This window comes from Protopterus annectens, chromosome 7.part0, assembly GCF_019279795.1.
Source record: "Protopterus annectens isolate FY-2018-M chromosome 7.part0, PAN1.0, whole genome shotgun sequence".
Taxonomy (NCBI): domain Eukaryota; kingdom Metazoa; phylum Chordata; order Ceratodontiformes; family Protopteridae; genus Protopterus; species Protopterus annectens.
Window position 1 is genome coordinate 1985373765 of NC_056739.1, and position 20670 is coordinate 1985394434.

General features: G+C 41.2%; 1 protein-coding gene across 1 annotated transcript in view; it reads right to left on the reverse strand.

The window, feature by feature from the left end:
* The window catches only part of TXNRD3 (thioredoxin reductase 3), a 708837-nt gene that overhangs the window by 551702 nt on the left and 136465 nt on the right, over positions 1–20670 (reverse strand). The window lies entirely within an intron of this gene.

Consider the following 20670-nt stretch of genomic DNA (forward strand, 5'->3'; position numbering starts at 1 on the left):
GTGTTTGTGATGGATATAAGAGTGGTCATTTGAGCAGAAAAGGTCCATTTGTCCTCTGCAGACATGGACTCTGTGGGTGACCCAGCGTACTCTGAATAGATCCCGCTGGAGACATATCACGTGTGCCATATAGTTCAGAGACCTTACACAGGTCGCTGAAGCGAACATCCACTTTCCGAGGCGATTCATCGTCCGAGACTCCTTGTCTGGAGGATGTACAGAGGAACTCTCCTGCGCCAACTCCTTCTTGGTGGCAACCGCCACCACCATGGCATCCACCGGGGCATCCTTGCTTCAATCTGTCCTGTCTGTAGGGGGGCTGAGAATCCTGTCCAGTCTCTTGGGTATTGGCTCCACAGTGTCCGGCTCCTTCCATGCCCTAGTAGTTATGAGGTCCACCAGGGGATCGGCGGGAGGGGACACCCAAGAGGTAGATGGGCCTGCGAACGCCTCCAAAAAGACAGACTTGTCCGAGGAAGGCTTTTGGGCTGACCACCCCCCCTCTAATATGAAGCATTTCCATAATGTCTCCAAATGAGATGTCTTCAGGGGGGGGGGGTGACCTGGGGGAACCTTCCCCTTCCTTCAAGTCTGTGTCTTTTGTGAGGGACTCTGGTGAGTTCAATTGCCTCCTCTTGCACTTAATTGTGAGGGACCTCCTCGGGGGGGGGGGGGGTGGCTGTCTGAGGAGGGCTCACCAACAATGTCCTGTTCCTCTACAGGAACCATCTGGGACGTAGGCACAGGCTGCCCCTGGGGCCGGATGATGGAAGACAGGCCCGTCTGAGAGGGAAGGGCAGGTGGATCCGTAGCAAGAGCCTAGAGCCTGGAATACCTCAAAAGGACCCTCTCCACGACGTCGAATGCAGAGGGTGAGATGCTTTCCTTAGGATCCGAAAGCAGTCCCCTCGGATCCAGTGCATCGGCGCCGGAGATGACCCAATTAGATCCGAAAAGGTAGTGCAATCTGACCTCAACGGAGCCGAAGGTACACTGACCCCTCCAGATCAGACGCTCATCTCATGGCCCAGAGAGCTCGGATCCGAAAATGGATCTGACAAACTCGAAGGTACAGTCGGCACCGAAGGAGGAAACCCTGTCAGCACAGACACCACCCTGGCTCCGAAGCTACTCGGATCAGACAGCTCCTTGTCAGAGAAGGAGCAATGGGGGCGAAAAATGGGGTTGAGCCCCCCCCCCCTGGAGGGGGGGGGCAAGAGCACTCCCATCTGCAGCTGGGCCTGAAGAAATCGACGCATCATCTGGTCCATGTCTGCGTCGGATAAACTTCTTGTTGACCTGGATGAGGCTGCAGAGGCTGGTCGGGAAGGCTGCCTGGGCGACCTCGAAGGTGACCGGGTCTCCTCTGGCTCCAGGGAGAAACGTGGTGAACGAAGCCTGGAGGGGGAAGACCTGGAGACCTTAAGAGGGGAGGCGAGCTGCTTAGATGGCGGGGCCGAGGGAGCCGAATAGGCCAGCCTCTTGTGGCTATGATGCCTGTCACTGTCACGCTCCTACTTTATCCTTTTTTCTAGAGTCTCTTTCCTCCTGAGCCAAAGAGGGAGTTTGAATCCCGGCCAGGGGAGTGGGGACAATCGGTGGAGCAGCCGCTGGTGCCGCAGAGGGGGAGGAGGACTAAGCAGAATCCGGGGGCAAAAGGCCCACAAGGACTAGCTTAGTCCACCTATCCCTCAAAGCCCTGGGGCTGAAGGCCGCACAGATAGTGCAGCCTGAAGAAAGATGGTCCACACCCAGGCAAAGAGTGTGGCCGTCCGCTGGGGTCAGCTTATGGCCACACTGAGCATTTAGAAAAAATTGCTTTTGGGCCTTCAGACATTCTGAAGAAAACAGGCCCACACGCACACACCTTCACACACACAGATAGAAGGGGGGAGAGAAATTAAAATCTACACTAAACTAACGATAAAACTACCCAAATAGATTAATGGAGAAAGGGGTACCACACACTCTCATACACTAATATAGAGATTTTAAAGGAAAAAAGTAAAATTTCTACTTTAACTCACAAACCCAACGCTAGGAGCTCATTCTCGGATGCTTCAAGAAGCCGCGGCAAACGAGATCCGAGAGCTAGAGGGAAGTAGCAGAGCATTATGGGTAGGGGAGGAGCTTGGATCTTTTGCTAGGAAAGCTGCCGAATCGGATCAGATACCCACAGGTTGCTGATCAAATGAAGTTAACTACTTCAGATCAGGTATTTCTGGCAGTTAAACTCGCTAAAAATTATGTGGCTTTGTGGAGCTGGAAGTTGGAGGTCTGGGGCTGCCAGAAGAGAGTCTCCCAGTGCTCCCAAAATAAGAGGAATAGTTACTGGTTTGGGAGCATCCATATTCAAGAGTTTATAATACTGCCTCTGGCAGACTTCTCTGCCTTCCCATTTAAAATATTTTTTTATTCTTTGCAATAGAATCCCCAAAATAAAATCTTGAAAGGTGAAATGAAAGGTGAATCTGAAGGTAAGTGGTTATCAGCATCAGATTCAAACCAAAAAGGGGATGGAACCTTAGATGCGCAGTCCAACCCCAGTATCAGAAAAGTCTTCCTCCTTTGTGTAGTTGAACTAGAACTGTAGCACATGAATGCATTCTAACATGAACACAATCAGTAGTGTTTATTCTGAGAGACTTTACATTGGTACTTACAGCGTAGTAATGCAAGCTCATTTTGCTTGGGTGGCCAGTTGCAAGACACTTCAGGACCCAAATGCATTCTAGAAGAATAAGGTTTCAAAGAATGACAACCTTGGTATTGACCAAGGGCTTAGTAAGACTCAACTCACAACTATAAGAAACTCACAGTTAAATGATAAATAGTGGTGGCTGCATACTATGGGTACATTTAGTGCGGGGCGATGGTAGTGCTAACTTCATACGATACAAAGATAGTAGATTTGATTTTAATTATGCAGGTGGCTAATGGCGACAAGTGCAGTCATTAAAAGAAGAGTGGATAGGAAATATATTAGCTGTTAAGACACAAAATAGTACAGAATAAGAGAGATGAAGGCAGAGGTGTTCAGGAGGATACAAGAATGGGTGTGTAATTGTTACTCAAAACACGTACAGTTACACAAAAGTCATCTTGTTGCAGTGTTCTTTAAGATGTGCCCTGAATGCCTGTTCATTTTCAAGTTGACAGCAGGTGGAAGGGCATACCAGATTGGTTATACAACTTGAGTACAGTGAATTTCTGGGTGTGTTATGAGAGTCTGTGAAGGAAAGTAGTATTTATCTTTTTAGCAGACAGCTTGGTTTTCAGAGTTATTTAATGAGGTGATATTAAAAATATTTTAGTTTGGTACAGTCTTAACAGTAAACAATGGCAATTTAGTTTTTTTTTTTTCAGGATAGGGTTAGAGAGTTGTGATTTGCCTAGCCAATGTTCTACACATGCAAAAGATCCTTAGGTTATTTCTTGTAGTCGTGGAAAACTTGGGGGCAGTACAGAGAAGAGTAGGCTCATCTGTATTAAATAACTTTACTGTGTTTGGTGGCAGTGTGGCAGTGTATAGTTTACATACATGTTAAACAAGAGTGGTCCAAGTATGGATCCCTGTGGGTCACCTACTATGGCAGAAACGGGGAGTATTCCTACAGTCATCCGACTGCTTGATATTGGTCAGTTAATTGCAAAATCAAATGAGGGAGGTGGGAGGAAAGACCCAAGAAATGATTTTGCAAAAGTGTTTGAGAGTCGAATGGTTTAGTGAAGCCGATAAATAGGGAAGAGAAAAGATTACATTCTTTTCTGTCTTAATATCAGGAATCAGTAAAGTGGTGGTGGTACTGACATTAGAAAAGAAGACATGTTGGGCTGGGAAAGGAGATAATTAATGGTCAGATAGTGAAATAAATGTCATGTACTTTTCTAAAATGTTGGATAACTGGAACAGAATTACAATGAGTCGACTGAAAATAAACGTGTAAAACTCCATGCAAAAATCTATCTCAAAGACAAAAGTCAGAGTGAAATTTCTGTAGGAGTACAGGAACTTTTCAAATTTTACACCAGTATTTTCTACGAAGGTTTAGATCCTGCTAAATCTGCACCTAAGGCAGTTGCACAATCACACCAAGGATGAACTGGGAGATGGAATGTCCTGTGCCCAGTGTCCTGCTTTGGTTTAATGTTCATTTCTAAAGATAAGCTGGTGATTAGTTCTACAGGGAAGACAGGTAGCTGAGGGTACAAGTCAATGGGATGGGTTGAAGATTAAATACTACAGGAATACAGGACGCTCCTCCAGCCCAGTTAATTAGTGAAGGCTAGAAATATTTGTAATAACTATAAACGGCAGTTTGTTCAGTTAGTTATGATGCATACACTCATTTACAGAAGTATTAATGTAGTCTGCAGAATGGAAAAGTTGGCAGTCAGTTGATTATCCTGCCTTTCTGTGTACTTTTCTAAGGAGTCTGTGGGGTAAATGCATGATGGGACACAGAATTTCTTACTTTCTTTTATTGTCAATGATGGCTGGAGGAAGCTGCAGGGCACAGAAGTCTTTCCAAAGATAAAACCTGCACAACTCTAACTCTACTAGCTGAAGTTAATGCAGGTAGAAAAATAGTCCTACAGGAAATACATTTCAGTAGAGCAGATGATGGGGTCTCAAAAGGATCTTTAGTTAGTACTTCCAAAACAAAGGTCCCAAGCAGGAAAGTACAGTTGTGTAGGTTATGCTTATCAAAACAGTAGACCTTTGAATTCCACACTGCTGTAGTAGCCTATGGGTTTGTGCCTTGCCCACTACAAAACTAGACAGCTTCTAAAAGTTCTGGATCCCTCCCTCATCCGCTGAAGGAAAAGTCAGTGGTCACTGTCGAAAACCTTTAAGGCTTTCTTGGCTACTAGGCAAGTAGCAGCATGCTTATCCCAAAATAACCAAAAAGGATATCCCAACACACCATTAGGGGGGTGGAAGGTGGGGGTGGCTACTGCAGCAATGATGAATTCAACCATCTACTGTTCTAGGTAAAAGTGCAACTTACCCAACTGAGCTACTTCCATCATTCCCACTGCTGCAGCAGCCTATGGATAGGGTTTCTGGGGTCCTTTCTCAGAGGCCATATCAGTGCTCCTTAACACCTGCCAGACTGCAAGCAGGAGAGGGCACCTACCTCTGCATTCCTAGGCCTGGACATCCATCACCAAAGACATATTGGTGCAAAACTTCATAATAAACGTCTATTCAATCCCCTTCCAGTCTACTTCAAGAAAGATCCCCACACTTCCACCCTCCCAAAGAAAAGCTGTAGTTGAGGGAAAAAGGGTGCTAGACAATAGACTCATCCAGGAGGTACCGTCAGGCAAACATGGATCCAGAATTTACTCAAGATTCTTTTTGAAAATGGGAAACTCAGGCCAATTTTGGACCTTAGCCATCTAAAATCATTATGTCAAACAGACGAAATTCCAGATGGTCACACTGCAGTCCATTATCCTATTACCATTACCAAGAAAGGATGATTAGATGTGGTTGATTGACTCTTTTGGATGCACACTACCACATAATGGAGGGACAGGTTGCTCCAGAAGGCTTTTCAGCTTCCAGCTGGGAGGCAGTCATTTTTGATTTAGAACACTGCCCTATGGTCTCAGCACAGTTCCCTGGGTGTTCACCAGGGATATTGCTGTGGTTGCAGCACACCTCTGACTGCAAGAGTTCAAAGTTCCTGTACCTGGATGATGGTTTCATCACTGCCTCCACCAGGAATCTCCTAATTCATGCAAGGGACTCCTTACTCCAACTCTGCAACAACCTAGGCATTACACTGAACTTGTCGAAGTCCAAATTCCTTCCTGGTCAGACAAGAGATTATAGGAGCATACCATGACACGAAGTACCAAGTAGCAAGACTACCATCCATCACAAACAGGCCATAGACTTGCTTCCTGTCAAATGCCACCCTACAGACAAATTATTTGCTTCCTTATATCTATGGCTGCTTCAATAAACCTGGTTCCTCTCACCAGATATCACATGACCTCTTCACTGGACACCAAGTCCCAACAGTCATCAGACATCAACCTATGATTTTCCAGGTAGCTTTCCTGAGCACACATATGATGGTGGGCTGAGCACTGCAAGCCTTCCAGGACTCCCTCCCTCTGGGACGGATATCCATCTAGATGACAAGTTGGCAGTCTGGTACATCAATGAGCAAGAGGGATTACACATTCTTACTTGTTATGTCAAGAGGCTATGAGAGTTTGGCAATGGTCGATATCTTCCCACTGCTTTCTGGCAGCAATGTGTATCATGGGGGAATCCAGTGTTCTGGCAGACAGGCTGAGCAGGTCTATCCTACTTCTTGTGTGGTCCCTCAGTCTGATGGTGGCAGTACAGATTATCTATCCCTAGGGCCAACTATGCGGTGATCTCTTTGCCTCCCCATACAACATGAAGTGCAGCAGGCCCTTTGACCTAATCAGAGAATCCCACCACGGGAAGCTCTAATCCACATTTGACCCTCCAGGCTCCTTTAAGATAACAGGAGTTGAAGGAAAGGCATAATGTTCCTGCAGACAGTCTTTGTGAGAAAGATCACAGACATCCTCATTGCTCCATTCTGGCCACAACAGGTGTGGTTTCCCTTCCTCTGGCCTCGTATGATATACCTGCCTTGGGTACTGGATTCCAATTCAGATCTCTCTCCCTCTCAGCAGACTAGATTGCCTCACCCAGACTTTCAAGCCCTCGGGTTGACCACTTGGTTTTTCTAATTCCAATTATGACTAAGCAGTACAGGCTCTCCTCCCAAACAGTTCACATCCTTACTACCTTAGACAGACCTTCTACAAGAAATATTTACAGAAGCAAGTGGGAATAATTTTCAATTTGGGCTTCTAATAGAAATCTAAAAAACATTCTGGTACCTCTCTCAGCTATTTTAGTTTCTTGGCTTCCCTTTTCCACAATAAAGCCAGGTATGCTACCATTAAAGCCAGGTATGCTACCATTAAAGTTAAGTAATTTCAAATTTTCATTTAAAAAGGTAAATTAAAATTTTTAGTTATATCCACGTTTTATCTATGTCCATATTCAGGCACAACTTTGATATATGGATGGGAAACAGAAAAATTACGTAGGGCTACCCCCTGTATTACTGGACAGAGGTAGCTCCTAAACGTTTTATCCCATGCATGTGCTCCTTCAGATTATCAACTGTATGATCCCAGTTAATCTCATTAGGCCTAATATATAATTATCAACCATGGCATGTCTCAGGCTATTTTCTAGCCAAATGGGATAGGTTAATGTGAGCACAAAGGGAAACTGGAAGACTCAAAACAGTCTTCAAGTGCAGCTAGCCTAGTACTTGCCTATGAGAGAATAAATCTTCTACTGGCTCCATTAAACTATTCAAAGCATTGCTCATAAGTACCTTGCTTCTCAGATTAGGGACCCTGCTCCTCCTTGGGATATCACCAGTGTCTTACAAACTTTAACCATATAAGCCTGTGGCCAAGATGGACCATACATTTCTTTCTTGGAAACTGTTTCTGGTGGCAATTACTTCAGCTTTGAATGCATCAGAATTAAATGTCCTCTCCTTTTTCATTAAAGGACAGTAACCCTGCAAACGAATCCGTAATTAAGACCAAAGTTGGCTACAGAAAATTCTTACTCAACCTATAAATCTTCCAGTCTTCTTTCTAAATTTTACCAACAAAGGAGAATACATGTCACCAACTCCACTTTTACCTTCTCCATACAAAGACAAATTTGTCTACTTTTCTGCAGCCATTCTGGATCAGGGGAATTTAAGTTCAAGAACTACCAGATCACACACCAATAACAATAATAAAAATGCAGGGTAATTAAATAAAAATGAGACACTGGTGCCTTCCTCATGGAAAGAGGAGAGGAAATTATTCAGTAGTTATTATAGAAGACAAACATTTCTTCTGAAAATATAGCTAGGGAGCAGGATAAAATTAAAGTGGCATTTAAAAATAGTGAGGGAATAAGAGATATGGTTAAGTAGCAACAGGAATTATTCAGAGGGACTGACAAATGTTGAAGTATTGCTGAAGAGGGGGAACCTCACAGAATAAGAGTAACAACTTCAGAATGCTAAGCAGAAAATAAAAGGATTACCTCGAGAATATCCATGAGATCTAGACTGCTGTTTAGCAACTGTTTGATAATGTCAGAGCATAAAAACATTTTAGCACAACGACTCGGCTAACCAAAAGTAGAAAGGGTTGTCGCCAAGCTTAGAGAGCCTATTAACAATGAAGATATTTCCAAAACCTCTACAGGGTCTCTATTTCAGAAAGTTTATGAAAGCCTGTATAAACAGAAATATGCAGATCAATAAAAGGTATAAATGGAAAGGTTTATGGAATAATTAAATATGATGCATATAATGAAACGTAGGACTCACCACGGACAAAACAGCTAGTCAAGCCCAAAATTCCAAAAAACTTATTACAAAAACGGTAAGCGCTTTCACGTATATAAAATACGCTTCCTCAGACCATGACATAAAATGATGTTACCCAAGTTTATATAGTTGAACCAGCCATCTAATCATGTCATTAAACAAGTGAGCAATTAGCAAATCAATTAAATAGTTATCAAAGCTTCTTCAAGAAACAGTAAAGTACAAGATTTACTCCAGACGCATACAAATATTAAGCAAGTAAGTTGAACTATAAATACCATCATCCATCAAACAGAAAAGAAATAAAACATATAATGAAACATATAAAGTCCATAAACTGTGCATTATGTAAGAAGCTACTATGAGTAACATTTAGTATTTAAAGCACCTTTTCATTAAAGTATTGTTAAATGTAAATATACAGCTATGAAAAACAAAATATTCTGGTAAGCTAAACACTATCTAAATAAAAATTAAGACATGTGACTAAATAAAATGTGAAATAAAATATGCCAAGGTTACAGGTACAGGAGGCGCAATTACCAATAGTTAGGATATGTGGAGAGGAGATAAAAATGGTGATGTATAACCAATCAACAGGAAAGTCTCCAGGAATAGAGGATATTCCTGTGGAAGTCTGGAAGCTAGGAGGGAAAAAACTGAAAGATCTGGAAGGAATTGTTTAACAGGATTTTAAGAGGAGGAAAAGCACCAACATTCTGGAAGAATGTGGTGGTAGCTGTGTTACCTAAAGAGGGTAAAGACCCATCAGATCCGGCTTCATACAGGTCCATTTCAATCCTAAACCACAATAAGTTTTTAGGTCTATGATGGCCAAAAGAATGGCAAAGGTAATGTCAAAATTGATAAACACAGATCAATGTGGTTTTGTGAAGGGAGGTAAACATTTGACAACATTAACAGAACATGGATGATCCAGAGGAAGCTGAATGCAAGAAACTACCACTTGTGTTGGTGGGTCTTTATGCAGATAAAGCATTTGCGCAGTAAGCTGGGAATTTATGAGCAGGGCATTGGAAGCATTTGCATTCCCTGATAAAATTATAAGGTTGATGGCAGGATATATGAGGGATTGGAGGCGAAAATTAAGTGGTGTCGTTTCTCTTTATATATTTTTTGTTGGTGCAGAGGAACCTGGCAGGGGTGTCCTCTTTCCCCTTCATTATTTGCACTATATTTAGAACCACTGGCAAATAAACTTATAAATTCAAGGACATAATTGGCATGGCAGTTAAGAAAAGCTGGCTCTATTTATAGATGTTATACCCGATCCAGGAAAAGGACATTTCAGTGTTGTGGAACATTTTGAGGCAATTTCAAATATTTTCGGGATACAAAATTAATGAAGTTAAAACAAAGGCAATAGCTGTAAATTCCGTACCCACACTTGAATTGGTTCAGAAATATACAGATTTATGGGGACACGATAAAATGAAATATTTAGGAATATGTATTAAAAAGAATTCTAGTGTGGCAACTAAGTGTATGTAGGAAGAGACTAAATAAAAGATAATACAAAAACTGATAAACTGGAAGCTCTGTTTTATGGATAGCAAGAGACGCGGAGCTAAAATGTTTTTAGTCCCTTTAGTTTTATACAAAGGTCAGGAATATTTTTATTAACCAGAAGACGTTGTGGATAGCAATTAAGAGCTGGAGGATTTTATCTGGGAGGGAAAGACGGCAAGAGACAAGTAGGATAAGCCAATTCTTCCAAATGAACAAGGTGGTTTGAGATTACCCAATTTGAAGGGTTATTTCAGAGCTACACAGTTAAGTCTCCTATACATAGCACAAGCAGAAACCTACAATTTCAAAGTGGAAAGGGATAATAAAATAGGGGGGGGGGGCTCAAGAAACAAGGAGAGACTGGGATTTTGAATGCAGATCCTCAAGGAGAATAACCATGTGGAACATTATATTCATAAAGTAGCAGAAAGCATCCTAAGAACTAACACCATGAGAATGGAGAAATGAGAGTCTTTCAATACTGCAATTAGGGATACAGTCAGCAGGCAATAGGAGGCTGGAATTTATTGGTAAAAACTAGTAAAAGAACCAATGTATTGCGAACAAATAATTAGAGGGGGAAGTAAACAGAATGGGAAGGGGCAAAGAATTAATTTGGACTGGAGGATGGAGAGAATTAGTAGAGCATACAAAATACTGCACAATAAACTATAAGAATCAAAGTTAGAAAGGATTTGGAAGGCAGACCGGATAAACAATTCACAAAGAAATGGTGGTTATATGTATGCCTCCCAAATACTTAAGTCTACAAGATTTAGGATCTTTGACATAGGTATTTTTATACCTATGTAAACTCCAAAGAATTTTTCCTCAGGTAGACAGCAAATGTTGGAGGTGTAATGATTAAGAAGAGGTAATTGGGAATATTTTCTGGGAGTGTTATGAGTTGGCAGACTTTAAAGACTCCCTGCAGACTGTTCTATCATAGATATTGGATGAGCAAATTGGCGCAACTAAGGAATTTTTTTTGAGCTATGATACAGAATTAGAATTGCCTAGACGTAAGTTAGGCCTTGCAGAGTCTTAATTATGGTGGCTGCCAAAAAAAGTAGTTACTAGAAAATGGAAATCAAAGACTAAACCAACTTGATTAGAAGTAGTGAATACAGTAACAGAGATAAGAGTGGGAGCAAATTACATAGGAAAAAAATGCAAAGGGAACAATACATGCAGAGGAGGAAGAAGGTTTAAAAGATGGCAGGATTTGAATGAACTGTGTAATGTTTGATTGACAATGACTGGATAGATAAATGATGTATAATTGCAACTAAACTGTGTCAATATGGCTTGTTTTCATTTATATAAATATATGACTGCCTACATTATATGTGATAATTTAAGACGTCTCTTATGTTTCTTAATAAAGGAATTTCTAAAGTGACTGTCTAAATGGTCATCTGACATAGAAAAGACACTGATCTCATCCAAGCATCTCAAGCCTCATTCAACTAAATCTACAGTTACATCTACTACTATCTTTTCAACAGTACCCCTTGACATTTGGCTGCAGCTACTTGGGCCAACGTTCATATCTTCATCTATCATTATAAACTGGACTTGCACTCCAGAGAGAGGACTGCTTTTTGGTTCAGCCAGCCTCCAAACATCCTTTTAGGAGATCCCACAAGTTTCATTAGCTGGAGACTCTGTCCCAACTACTGGTGAATGAATTGAGGAGACATTAGATATGAAAGTTACATAAAAAAAGCCTGAAGACGTCTGTGTGATAACGGATGAAAGCGCTTAATCATATTTAACTTAGTTTTTAACCCTGCTTGGTGTCTGTTCCCAACATTTCTGGCATTTTTTTTGGTCATTTTGTGTTGGTTATTGGTTAGCGATGAGCCATGAGGGCTTGAAGCTCAGACACCAGTCTGGCAGATATAAGGGCTAACAAAAGTACAGTCTTCCAAGAACAATGCTGTAAGGAAGATAAAGCTGCAGGCTCAAAAAGAGCCTGGGTAAATTTCGATAAATCAAAATTAAAATCCCAGGGAGGAGGGGCAGGCTTCCTGGGAGGTCTAATATGACAGACACCTTTAAGGAGCTCTTCAGCCTCAAATCTAGAAGCTAAAGGAGATAAAGGCAGACAAGCAGAGACAGCTGATAAGTTGTCCTTAAGAGAAGGATAAACCAACCCAGCATTGAGCAATTCACATAGATAAGGCAGAACCAAAGGAACAGCCACAGAAAGTGGATCCAGGTTATGAGAAAGACACCAAACAGAAAACCGCATACATTTGGACAAGTAGGATTTCCTAGTTGTAGGCTTGCAGGCCTTCTACAGGACCCCAAGCACATACTCAGAAAAAAAGAATGTGTCTGTATGGAATAAAAACCCTATCATTCAGTGTCACTTAGACTGGATGGATGACATCCCTTGTCTTGTGCGACTAGAGACACCCTATAAGGTAATTGTGATGACTGCCCTTCGCTACATGCAAAAAAGGGAAACAATACTGTCTGGGCCAAGTAGGAGTCACCAGCAAGATTTTGGGAGCATCCTGTTGTATTTTGAACAGGACTTTTGGAATGAGAGGAAAGCGTAAAGAAACATTCCCTTCCAAGAAAGGGAGGATGTCCACCTTCCAGACTAGATGTCCTGGGACTCTGGCACAAAGCAGAGGAAGTTATCTGTTCAGAGGAGAGGTAAACAGATCTACTTGAGGAGTAGATACCCACATATCCACTTGCCAACAATGTTCTGACTAGAGGGAATATAACTGCCTGAAGAGTCGCATGGTGCTAGATAGCTATATCTCATACTAGAAGCGCCAACCAGCAAAGAGCAAAGGAGGCAAGATCTCACCCCCCCCCCCCTGCTAACACACCACACCACTGTAGTATTGTCTGTGAACACCTTGAGAAGCCCTGGGGAAAACACAGGGTGAAAAGCTTGAAAAAAAACAGCAGAAGAACTCCTCCTTTACACTAATGTGGTCTTTCCTTTGAGCTACCAAGGACCCTGTACCTTTAGACAGCAAAAAGATGCTCCCTATTCCATATATGAAGATTCTGAACAGCTCCTGAGAGGGAAGAAGGGGTTGAAAAGGGAACTCTGGAAAGTCAGCTGCTGAATCTATCACTGAGATTTCAGCTCGGTACATGGAATAGGAAGAACTAATAAGTCCAGGAGATGAGAATGCTGAAGCTAAAATGGCTTCAGAAACCACTTACGTTTTTTCTCATATGGAGTTTGGCAAAAGGGAGCATAAGGACTGGTGGAGGTCATAAAACAATTAGTTATGTACTTACCATAACGCCAGATGTATGTAGTCCCATCTCGCCATATATTCTTCATATGTGGGTTCGGAGCTGATGGTTGGCTCCGACTCTGCCTATACACTAGCTCGAAAGTCTCTGATGGCTGGGCTAAGATGGCATCCCACAATACCTTGCTCCACATCCCCAGATCTAGTTTGCTGCTAACAAAAACAATATGTCCAATCCACACACACACATCCACAGTCAAGATACACAAGGTCCAACAAGTTGTCTAAAGGGACTAAAGCCAGGGTTATAAAGGAAATCCTCCAAAGTCTCCAGGCAAGGGGGACGGCGGGTGGGTAATGAAGAATATATGGCGAGATGGACTACATACATCTAGCGTTATGGTAAGTACATAACTAATTGATGTTATGTAGTCCTATCTCGCCATTATTCTTCATATGTGGGACAGCGTCCCTAGCACCTATATCCTGGGTGGCTCAATGGAAGATACTCCTGAGCACTGTGGAGCCGAAGGAAGACCTGTCCCTGGATACCACATCCAGTTTGTAATGGGACACAAAGGTATGAGGAGAAGCCCATGTTGTGGCTGCGCATATATCATCCATGGATAGCCTAGCCTGAAAGGCTGTAGACGTAGACACTGCTCTCGTAGAATGTGCTCCGACTGGAAAGGGTATGTTCTTACCTTCCAACTGGAAAGGGTATGTTCTTACCTCCTGTCTGGTAAATAAAGGAGATGCAACCCGCTATCCATTTAGAACTGGTTACTTTGGACACCGCCGAACCTAAGCGATTGCCTGAGAATGAAATGAAGAGCTGATCTGATTTCCTCCATTCCTTAGTCCTGTGTAAATAAAAGCGTAGTTGCCTATGAACGTCCAACTTATGAAACTGATACTCTGCCTTGTCAGAGAAATTGGGAAAGAACACTGGCAGTTCAATGGACTGATTAATATTAGTCAATGACACTACTTTTGGAAGAAAGGTTGGATTTGGCCTAAGGGAGACCCTATCTTTATGGAAAATTAGATAAGGGGGCTTAGCTGACAAGGCCTGAAGCTGCCGGTACCGAGAGTCCCAGTTGGGGTATCTGAGCAGACACAGGAACATCCCTCGGAGCGGAGCTTACCGGCTCTGAAGACAAAGATACGCTCGGAGGAATAGCAGGTACGACTACCAGGGCTGGCTCTGGAGCCGACTGAGTCGGAGCCGAAAAAAGTTTTGCCAACACTGGCGATTCCAGGAGCCGCTGCACCACCCTATCCACATCCAAATCTGGAAGCCTGGGGGATTTAGAGGAAATCGATGGAGAAGCAGACCTCTTCTCTGGAGAGGCTTGTCTTTAAACTTGGAGACCGGCTCCGAGGTTCCAATATTATCGGAGCAGTCGAGGATTCAGTCGAAACAGTGACTTCCTGCGGCTCCGAGGTCGGTGGAGCCGAGGAAGCAGATTCCACTACCAAAATCTTAGAGGGCGGCTCCGAGACCAAAGATGGAGCCAGCGATCTCTTCTTGGAGCTAGATGACTTAGACTTCAACTCGGAGCTGGGAGTCTAAGCTAAGTTTTCCTCAAAAGATGGTTTTAACAGACCCTTTAGTATCAACTTGTTTTTTCCTTTCTTGGAGCACCCGAGGACTAAAGGAGTGGCAAAAACTGCAGGACTCCTGAAGGTGAATGGCTCCAAGACAATAAACACAGACAGAATGTCCGTCTGTAATAGACATTTTGTGTGAACATTTAGAACACTTTCTAAAGCCAGAGGGCTTATGTTCTTTTTGCTCTTTCGACATAATTATAAAACACAGAACTCCAAAAACTTTCTCGGTGCAGAAGTCAGAGAAAAGGGCTGGAAATGAACGCTCAGCACAACACAGTCACTGATACACCACAAACAATAGAGAGACCTCTAATTAAAATGGTCTCAGCACAAAGAGAACCACAAACTAAAAAAAAACAAATCACAATGGGAGGACTAGGTCCTCTAACTCAAACGGGCCTAGCCCGAGGGTAGAAGGGATACCACAAAACTCGCACCACAGAAAGGCCAATAAATGCTATCACAACGTATCTATGCAAAAATTCTATAATATCAGAAATTTTCTCGAGAAAAGTTATTTTTAAAGAGTACTTAGCCAAGCAGAGACCAAGTCCAAGCTCTACAAGCGGCAAATGAGATCTGGGGATGTGGAGCAAGGTATTGTGGGATACCATCTTAGCCCAGCCAATCAGAGACTTTTGAGCTAGTGTATAGGCAGAGTCGGAGCCGACAGTCGGCTCCAAACCCAGATATGAAGAATGGCGAGCTAGGACTACATAACATCTATATTTTACATTTGGACATCATGTTAGTGAAAGGCAATATTAAGAGGATATTTCCAAAAATGTTTAGCAAACCCACCTACTCTAACTCCTTCTTGCATTACACCAGCTCCTACCCCACTACACCCCCCCCCAAAAAAAGGTAGCAATAAAGCACGCATAACCATTTTATGGAAGTATGGTTAACTTGCTTGAAAGTATGTTCCAAAGAAAAAAAAAAAAAAGAGAAAAAAGGCTTTAGATGAAGTGATAATGGAAAAGGAGAAATAGCTCATTCACTCCTATTCTGTTAGGTAATGAAGCCAACACAACCACTGTTTTGCAAACTACTGATGCTTCTGTATCGGTGGGTAACAGAAGAAAATCCATAAATTATTACAAATGTAGTTTCATCAGAACTTTTTCAACAGATCTTATCAAGTGGATTTTGAATAAAAATTGGGTTGTAAACAGAGTTGAAAGAAAAGTTAGGCAATTACCCTCTGATTATTTTCAGAAAGGGAATTACTTTTCAAAAGGTATTCTAGTCCATTAGAAAACAAAGTACTGATGTTGAACATAACGGCATGTTTTAAGTGTGGGAGTTGCAATTACTGCAAAAACATTTTCTGTCGCAACAGATTTAGTCAATTGTAAACAATAGTTTATCTAAGAGTTTTATTTAGCTTTGACAGCACTGTTTTTTTAGTACACAAGACCAAACATTAGTTAAAAGAAACAATATAACAGCATACATACAAAATTGTACCTAAAAGCAGCACAAATGCCCTTTTAATGTGTATTATGGCACACCCTGAGCATGGTTTTAAGTTTTTTGTACTTGAACATCTAGCAGCTAATTTGAGGGAAGGACCATAGGGTTTACTGCTCGAGAAAGAGAACTTTTATATGGCAGTTACATTTGACAGCAAAGTTCCCCAAGCTTACTTACATCTATCCCTTGCTTAAATTGAAAGATTCTGAACAATGAAATTTTTAGTAAATGTATTAAGAATGTAAAACCAAATTTTAGGATTTTTTTACATGTTTTTGAAATGTACTAACAATTTACTTTATTTGCCATGCCATTAATATTAGGAAAGTTTTTATGGATGGGTTTTTCAGTAACACTATAGCTTTAAGAAATTGAGCGGTACATGATTATGTATATTACCTTTGAATTTCTGCATTTTATTCATTATACATTTCACCTGTTGAAGTCTTTATAACAAACTTACATAAGACAAACGTGCTTATCTTATCCATTTAACAAACGTTGATTTACAGAATGCGGTGGTGTTTCAGTGACTGTGTTGAATCAGTGTTATTACTTTCTTCTGTTTGTTTCTTGGTCGTTTTCTTTTTACAAGTTCATCTATTATTGTTAAATGGAACATGATAAAGTGGTAGTAAGATTTCCTCATTTAACCCTATTCAGTTCAATGACACAGAATGCAGTTGCCCGGCTTAGGCACAGCATACAGAGCCCTATCCGGTCCTATAGCATACACTTTAAAGATGTATCGCTAGATAACTGCAATAAATTTCATACCTCTGAACAGATTTTCGCAGAATGGCCAGATTTTTGCCTCATATATTTGGCCCATTTTTCATAAAATTGTGGCTTTCTGGCAAATTAATGACAAGTCATTAAAGACTGAAGTTAAGAAAATAATGACAGACATTTGAGTTTCAGACTTCAAACCTTTCAGAAAAGTCACGCTAACACAAAACCTGTTGTTCAATCAACTTTATAAGAGTGCAAGAGCAATATTTAAAAATTGTCCCTATTTTTGGGCATTTGTCCTACTTTTATTTATGGCTTTGTCCAGATTTCTTGCTCTAAGAGGTTGAGAGGTAAGAGCTGCATTCATTTTTTCATGAAAAGGTGATTTGTTACCAGACATCAGGGATGAAATGCAAGTGAGCCCAGTCACCAGGTCAGCTATGTAGTTCCTAGAATGGTCTTGTAATTGCGAATGCAGAAGTACAACACTTGAGGATTATAATTTGACAGTCATATACTTGTCAGTACCTGCCCATTTTAATTATAAACAACTATCACAAAGATAACTGCTCGATTATTTTCAACTCTCAACAGAACTTGCCCACAGTTTACGTTTTTTCTCCCGATTTTAATGAAGCTCATCCAGCAACTAAGTACCACTTTTCCCTCTGGCTTAATGTTTATCCTTCTGTCTTACCCCCCCCCCCCCAAGGTTGGAAAACTACTGCACCTCACTACAAGGAGCTGTTTAAATATGCATATGTATATATGTGATGCAGGTTACATACACATGCATGTATATTTAGAACATTTTATCCAAGCATATGTTTGCTGAATCACATAGTTGAATATTGCTTTAAACTCATTTTGCGGAATCACATTACATGGAATACAGAATGCTGAATACATTCATTACTGGTGTGGTTTTAGATGTTAGGATAATAGGCATTGTCAAGGAAAGTTGGTGTAGAAGGTACAGATGTGCAAAATCTTACCATAACAGTACAGGTCTCTCTTCATTGTTACAGTATTCTTTAGATATGGGATTTCCTGCCAAAGGTAGCCCAACGTCTGGCCAGTATACTAAAGCCTTAGGAATTTAAAGAATTTGCACATCACATGTATGCACAAGGTGTACAGCATAAAGGTGGTGTACGGATGTACATACCTCTGAACTGAAAAGCCCAAAGAGGAACAAAAATTCCTAGGAACTAGGAAGAACATGTGCATCCAGAAAGAGAAAAAGGAAAGGAATTCCAGGCCAGGAAAAAAGAAAGAACAGGGCAGAGCAATAAGAGAGAAGAGACAGCAAGGGAATGAATACTGCAACTGTAAAGAGAAGGACATTCTACTGTTATGGCAAGATTTTACAGAACTTCACTATGTTCTTCCAAACCACTGTTGCAGTATTCTTTACAAAAGGAAGAGTAAGAGAACAAAAGCTAAACGGAAACTTAGGAGGAAGACCCAGAGAAGCCCTCTATCAAATCATGCAGGATAACTATGGAAACAACTTCCAACTTGTAATGCTTAGTGAAGGTATGGACAGAAGTACAAATTGCAGCCTCAAGGACAGAACTGCTATCCAAAGTGTTTAAAAAAGTGCCAGGAGGAAGCAACAGCTCTAGCAGAATAAGCCAATCATTACAGAGATAGAAAACTTTTACCACAAAAGGAATAACAAAAAATGGCCTTCGAGATCTAGGAGGATATGGTTTGCATAGAAAACAGCCAAACCTAGAGACCTGGAATGAAAAGAAACAAACTTGCTCAGATTTGCAAATTGCCTTAGTCTTAAGCTGTCATAAGATGTGAAGAACCATCTCACTAGCAGACTGTAAAGAAGGAAAAACCGAGGCAAATGAAAAGACTGATTAAGAGACAACTCACTCAAACCAATTACATAAAAGGAGTATTAGTACAAAGAGACACCCTGTCACAAAGGGAAACAAAACAAAAAAAGGAACGGCCATAAGAGCCTGGAGTTCAGAGTCGCTTTTAGTTGAAGAGTCTTCCAACTACACTGATGTAAGGAAGCTGAAGCTGCAGGCTCAAAAGAAGCCCAAGTCACCTTTTTAAGCACAAACTGAGAATCCAGGAAGGTGAATTAGGCTTCTTGGGAGGCCTGATCGGAAGGAAGATGAGCATAAATAACTGAAAGGCTAACCGAAGAATATGCTAACCCAGCATGCAGCAATTCACAGATAAAACAGAACAAAAGGAATGCTCACAGAAAATGGGTCCTGATTACAAGACAGGCAACAAACGTATAATCATTTCCATTTGGACAAACATGATTTTCTTGTAGGGGGTTCCATTACCTCCTGCAGACACTGAACATGTCCTTACAAAAAAAGGTGCCTAAAAGGGATCAAAACCCCCATCACCCACAGTGTCTGTTGAAGAGTGGACAAGTGAGGATGGATCAGAGACCCCTTAGTCTTGTGCGAGAAAGTCAACCCTGTGAGGTAACAGTGATTGCTCCTGTCTAGGTGAAGCAGGAACCAATGCTGTCTGGCCAAAAGGAGACTCATTCAGTGATGGTGGTCAGACTGGTGGCAAAGAAGGTCTGAAGTATGTATGTCATCCTTATACCCTATGCCTTGTGCGGTAAACATGTGGTAACACCTATATATTCCTAAGGCTTTGGTATGGGCTACCCTTGGGAAGGAATCCCTTCTGTAAAGAATGCTGCAACAGTGACATGGAAGGACATCATTATTTATGCTTTAATACTACCCAGTGTTGTGTTACATGGACATTTACAGACATTGTGTTTTTGTTTGTGCTGCAGCAGTGAATCACTGTGGAGAGTCTTTTCATTTTTATTATGTTTTTTATTACTATAGTTGTGTACCTGTGGAGTTAGGGGGTGAAGCAAAAATGGTCTGGAATCGGCATTTGTCATTTTCTATGAAATGCGACAAAGAAATGCTTTTCTAATGAAATGCGTTTTCAATGAATTTTACATACACACACATATATATGTGTATATATATATATATATATATATATATATATATATATATATATATATATATATATACATATATATATATATATATATATATATATATATATTTTTTTTTTTTTTTATTACACAAACATGAATCTGACTAAATGAACTAGATCCTACATATCTAGCAAAACTGCTGGAAACTCAAAAATAAAATGAATAAAAATTATTAAACATTTTTTGCAGGGGATCAAGCCTTCCTGCATATCTCCCCACACCCCTTAATTATACACATCATCGCAGAAAACATATTACAGTGCAGAAAGGAAAACTCGCCACTTACCACAGTTCCACAACAATCAGCTGTACTGGCTTTTTTTCCCTTTGTGATGGATTTACTTCTTGACCACGCAAGTGACACCCATTACAAATCATGAAATCCAGCACACAGCAAAACGTACAAACGAGTGAATGCAGGAAAAATGAGCAGCTAGCCCTGCTTCACTTATAGTTTTGTCAGTAAATGAACCAGGTCTATCTGCGCATTTTTCCTGCATTAAATCACTTCACCTTTGCCATGTGTTGGATTTTGTGATTTATTCGGATATTACCTGCACACGCACATTTTTTTTCACAAATACAAGTGAAACATTAAGCTTGGGCCCTTTTTCTCATATGTGATCTTGTCAGGTGGCAAAAGATATGGATCAGA